This window comes from Gossypium raimondii, chromosome 11 (genome assembly GCF_025698545.1).
Source record: "Gossypium raimondii isolate GPD5lz chromosome 11, ASM2569854v1, whole genome shotgun sequence".
Lineage (NCBI taxonomy): Eukaryota > Viridiplantae > Streptophyta > Magnoliopsida > Malvales > Malvaceae > Gossypium > Gossypium raimondii.
This window is the reverse complement of record NC_068575.1, coordinates 35,238,158-35,244,054: the sequence shown is the minus strand read 5'-3', so window position 1 is coordinate 35,244,054 and position 5,897 is coordinate 35,238,158. Positions and strand designations below refer to the sequence as shown.

Genomic DNA, 5,897 nt, shown 5'->3' with positions numbered 1-5,897 from the left:
AATTATTATAGTTTTAACATTATGAGCAAATGATTAAATCTAATATTACATACAACTTCCATACACTGCATACTATTATTCATAAATACTAAACTCAAATCAACCTATTGATAAATCATCATATCATAGCCAATTAGATTATATATATATGCCATTTTTATCACATCCAACTTACACACAATCAACTTAATCTCATTCAATACATACACATTCAACATGTATTTTGCCTTAAAATCAAGTCAACCACCCTAACATCACATGTTATATCTGTAATCCAATAATTAAGCCGAACATACAATTTACTTAATCATCTTCATCCAATATGTCAAAAACAAGAAAACCAAATATAACATATTAACAACCATACCATAGCCGAATATATGTCATACCCAAAATCCAACAAAACCATGCACAAAATAACATGAACATATACTACATCTTAGACCATTAAAGCATATGCATTAATACCAAATTCAAACCTAAAGAGATAAGCCATTTTCGCATGGCTATTAATTACACCTATATACATTGGTTCCAAAATCAACATTTTAACTACGCTATACATGCCATTTATTCAAAAACAACTTAGTAAAGTACCAAATTATGGACGATGGTGTGACAAGCTTCACAGACGATCAGCGAACACGTAGCGATCACCAAAATCTATACATCAAAACAATTATCCAACACATTGTAAGCAAAGTTACAAGCAAATAAACTCTACAATTTAACTTGATATCTCAAATAATATTTAACCAATTCATACTACTAAATCATCTTACCTTTAGCATACCATATCATAAGATAATTATTAACTTAATATTATGATTTAACTAAAACCAAGATAATTGCTCAACCATAATCATTTCTTCAAATTTAAATACAAGGTCAAATACATTATGCATCTCATCATCATGTAATATAAAGAATCATCTTATATATATTTGATTCCAAATATAATCACCACATAGGTTTAATACTTACAAAGCTCAACCTTGAATACAACCATAACAGTTATTAATCAAGAACTCGAAGTATTTACTCATTTTACTAATCATGATTACTCAATAAGTCAAATACTCAATGCTAATAGTTATTCGAAAATATTTAATAAGTTCGCACACTTAGTGCTTAATAATCAAACTCACACACTTAGTGCTTTACAATTAAACTCGCACACTTAGTGCTTTACAATTAAACTCACACACTTAGTGCTTTACAATTAAACTCGTACACTTAGTGCTTTATCATAAATTTTTATACCCGCACACTTAGTGCCGAAAGTCAACAACTCAATACATCTTATTTCAATAATTTTTATCACTACATGTATATATATATACCATTCAATTCAGCATGATTACATAGATACTAAGATGATTTAAAACGATACAATTTATATGCTTAATAACTTACCTCGGATGTCGTCAACTAATAAATCGACTACTCAACTACTTTCGATTTCCCAGATCTAAATCTGATTTCTTGGTTTCTTGATCTTGAATTGAAATCCCTAAGATGGCCGAATGCTAAAGCTTGAAGAACAAAATTTCTTTCTTTTTTTTTCGGTGGAAAAAGGTGAAGAAAATGAGTTTATTTTATAATATTTATGATATAATATACATTATTATTCTTTTACTATTTTAACCTTTGTAAAATAATATTTAAAACATATAATCATGGCTTTTTAGCCATCTTGCCGTCCACTATATTTTAAATGGGCTTATTGTCCCTTAAGGACTTCAAGTTAAAAAGTCATTACTAAATAGGTGCTTTACACTTTAACTAACAACTTTTACATTTTATGCAATTTAGTACTTTTATCAAATTAAACACAAAAACGGCCAAATAAATTTACGAAATTTTTACGCAATCAAATTCAAATATCACAGACATAGAAAATAATATTAAAATATTTTTTAGACTCAGATTTGTGGTCCCGAAACTACTATTTCGATTAGGCTCAAAATCAGGTTGTTACAATCATAATATTAACTAATTTGAACATTATTTAAATGCTTATTTGTTACTTTATAACATTATGTTTAAAATAGACATTTTATTTCTTAAAATACTTTTTACAAAGAATACTAAATACTTCAATCTTAAACAAAACTTTTAAAAGTATTTAAAATCACTTTTCAAGACACCTTTTAAAAACATTTCTCAAAAACAATGCTAAACTAACCCTCGAGTTAGGTGAATAATTGAAGTATTATAATCCTTTAAATCAGGTCGAGTTTCGTACCAAAAGCAAAAGAAAGAAATAAAGACCAGGTCATGTTTCAAGACGCTTTTCAGTTTTCCCTATGAATGCTTTTAACTTTTAATGCTTACTTCTTTTTACTATTTTTATTTTTAAAAATTTTCCAGGTATTATATAAGATGGTTTCACCACAATGTTTCTGCCATTCAATGTTTGTTGTTTCTCCGGAATAGCTTTGAATTCTGAAATAGTGACAATAGAGTACCACAACAAGCTTGTCCTTGCTCCCATGGTTCGAGTTGTAAGTAACACTCCCACTAATCTTCCCTTTCTACATACTTAACTCTTTCTTCCTTTTTTTGAACTTTTATTTGAAACTTTCATCTTAATTGTGTTTCTATTGTTTACGTTTTTCGGGTTGACTGATTCAAGGAACGCTACCGCTTAGGTTACTAGCTGCTGATTATGGTGCGGATATTACCTATGCCAAGGAAGTTTTTTTATCAAAAAATGATCAAATACGAGCGCATGGTTAAAGGTACGTCTCTATTTTAAATCTATTTTTGGAAATCACGTTGGATATTTCTGTTGGTGCTAAGTTTTTTAGGAGTCCCCCTCCCTTTTTTAACGTTAAATAGATCCTTCATGGACAAGCGCTTGCCTCTAATTTTTGGAAGATTTACAGTGTTTATTTGTTTGCAGCGTAAAAGTTGAGTTCTCTACAAATTAAAAAATTGTTTTCCATTGGAAAAGTACTTGAGAAAATTTTATATTTCATGATTCTCTATTTTCTTATTAAAAAATTACAACTTTTTACTATTAAAATAGAAATCAGGGGAGTTTTATTAATCAAATTAAAATATTGAAATGCTAAGTCAAAGTCAGACAAGGTCTACAATATAGAAATGTCGCAGAGGAATATGGAAGAACAATAGTTTTGTGGTTTTCTTGTAATCAATAAGAACTGAGCTATGATGTCGTTGCTTTTCACACAATATTTTCCAGATTACAAATTATAATTTGAGTTAAGAAAAATATGGACGGTAAAGTTTCTTAATTTGAGTCAAGAAACCGTAATAATTAGATATATGACAGCTTTATAATCTTATTATCTTGATTCAGAGACACTCATACTTCTAATATTTTTCCTGCAGATTTGATCGGGTCTACTGATTTGGTCGAGAAGGGAAGTGATCTAAAGGCTGCTCAAATTGTGTATGTTTATTCCTTTGACATCCTTTCTTTTTTTGTCTTTTCGCTCATGAAACTTGTGATAATGCCCCCTACGGACACTCGTTGGACACATCTGGATACGTATGGGACACATTAGAATACATAAAAAAAATTTGACACGGTCCCAATACTGTGACGATGGATAGAGGCGCCAAATTGAAAAACCCTAGTTGAGAGTGAAAGGAGAGGCAGAGTTTAAGATTTGTTTTTCTCCTGTTTTTTCGTGAAAGGAATGAAAGACTAAAAGTAAGGCTGAAAGTTTTAGGGCTTTTTTAAAAGAGATGAAAGGTTTTTTTTTTTCTCAGAAAAATTTGAAGCAGTCTAAGGCCTGACTTGGCTATTTGTAATTAATTTAAAATATTGGGTTGGATTGCCTTTTTGGTTTATTATTGTGGGCATCCCAATGTCTGTCTTGGACTATTTGTAAATTGATTTAAAATATTGGGCTGGATATAAAATTTTAGATTTTTTTCAAAAAAAAAAACTAAAAAGTAAATAGCTTATTTGAGAAGATTTCATTGTATGCACGTTTCCATTTTTACAATTTCAATTTCAACTTTCTGTTTGCTTGCTTATTTCCATTTTCCTACTTTCAAGTTTCAACAAATATGGAAGTTTGAAGCAATTGAAGGTAAGTTTTATTTTTTTATGCTTTGAATGGATTACATTATTTTATTTGTTTAGTTACTTTTTTTTGTATATTTTTATGTTAAATAATTGGTTTATGATGATCACTCTAGAAGTATACATTGTTTTTGTTAATACTTTAGGTTTTTAAGTATGATATCTCAAAGTGGTAGTGAAAGTGTTGGCTCATCAAATAATGTTACTAATGCTAGTGTGTCTCAAGAGGATATTAGTAACACTCCTCTTTGGAAATATGTTACTAAATTACCGAAAACTGTTGAAAGAGGTAAGAATGTTAGTTTTGTGTGTAAGTTTTGCAATGTTACATTTAAGGAGTCATACTCTAGGGTTAAAGCACATTTATTGAAACTAAATGGGTAAGGAATTCGAGTGTGTCTTAAAGTAACACTACAACATCTTGCTGAAATGCAAAAAATAGTTGAAGATGCGAAACTCAAGTTGCAACAAAAAATAGTCTCGTTGCCACCTAGTTCTCAAACACTAGCATTTTCCTTTAGGCCAAACACAACCTCACTTCAGAGTCATAGTTTAGGTTCTAAAAGAAGAAAAAGCCCTTTAGAATAATCGTTAACCCTTGCTGCTTGAGAGAATTTAGATAGTGAAATTGCTCAAACGTTTTATTCAAGTGGATTGCCTTTTCATCTAGCTAGGAACCCTCATTATGTGAAGGCATTCACCTTAACTAGTAAAAATTTGATTCTATGTTACATACCTTCGGGGTATAATGCTTTAAGGACTACATTGTTACAAAAAGAACGAGCAAACATAGAGAGGTTTTTACAACCTATAAAGGGAATATGGAGGGAAAAAGGTATTAGTCTTATATGTGATGGATGGACGGATGCACAAAGACGACCATTGATTAACTTTACGGTCATTTTTGAAAGTAGAGTTATTTTCTTGAAAGCTGTCAATTGTGAAAAGGAGTACAAGGATAAATTTTATGTGGCAACTTTAATTAAATGTGTCATAAGTGAGGTTGGGGCACAAAATCTTGTTCAAGTGCTAACCGACAATTCTCCAGTTTGTAAAGTTGCGGGATCATTAGTAGAGACACAACATCCTCATATCGTTTGGGCACCTTGTGTGGTACATACTCTTAATCTTGCTCTTAAAAATATATGTTCTACAAAAAACACTGAAGAATGAGGTTACATATGATGTTTTGCGTTGGATATATAATGTTGGTGATAATGTTCTCTTTATAAGAAACTTCATAATGAATCATTCTATGAGGTTAGCAATATTTAATTCCTTTGTGCCTTTGAAATTACTTGCCTTTGTGGATACTCGATTTGCTTCTATGTTGTGAAGTTGAAAAGACTCAAGCTCATTAAACGAGGTCTCCAAAATATGGTTATTAGTGATGAATGGTCTACTTATAGAGAAGATGACATTTCCAAAGCCTCTTTGGTAAAGGAAAAAATTTTGGATAACCTTTGGTGGGATAAGGTTGACCATATCCTTTCTTTTACAAGACCTATATATGATATGCTTCGAGTTATGGACAAGGAAGGCCTACTCTTCACTTGGTTTATGAGGTGTGGGATGAAATGATTGAAAAACTAAAGACAAACATTTATAGGCATGAATGGCAGAAAGGAGACGAGAGATCAATCTTTTATGAAGTGGTATATGATATTCTTATTGATCGATGGACTAAGAGTAGTACACCACTTCATTGTATGGCTCATTCTTTAAATATAAGGTAAACTTAGATAACATATATTCCATTAATGCTTTTTTTTATTCTTTTATACTTGTTTTATTTATTATGAATTAAAAAAATTAAATTTATTTGTTTACATAG

At 30.3% G+C, this 5,897-nt stretch overlaps 1 long non-coding RNA gene across 1 annotated transcript; it reads left to right on the top strand.

Annotated features, from left to right (window-relative positions):
- The first annotated feature begins 2,410 nt into the window (after positions 1-2,410).
- On the top strand, positions 2,411-3,830 carry LOC128034613 (uncharacterized). Its single transcript, XR_008190716.1, has 3 exons — positions 2,411-2,507; positions 2,639-2,744; positions 3,361-3,830. It is a non-coding gene; the product is annotated as an uncharacterized LOC128034613 (long non-coding RNA).
- The last annotated feature ends 2,067 nt before the right edge of the window (positions 3,831-5,897 follow it).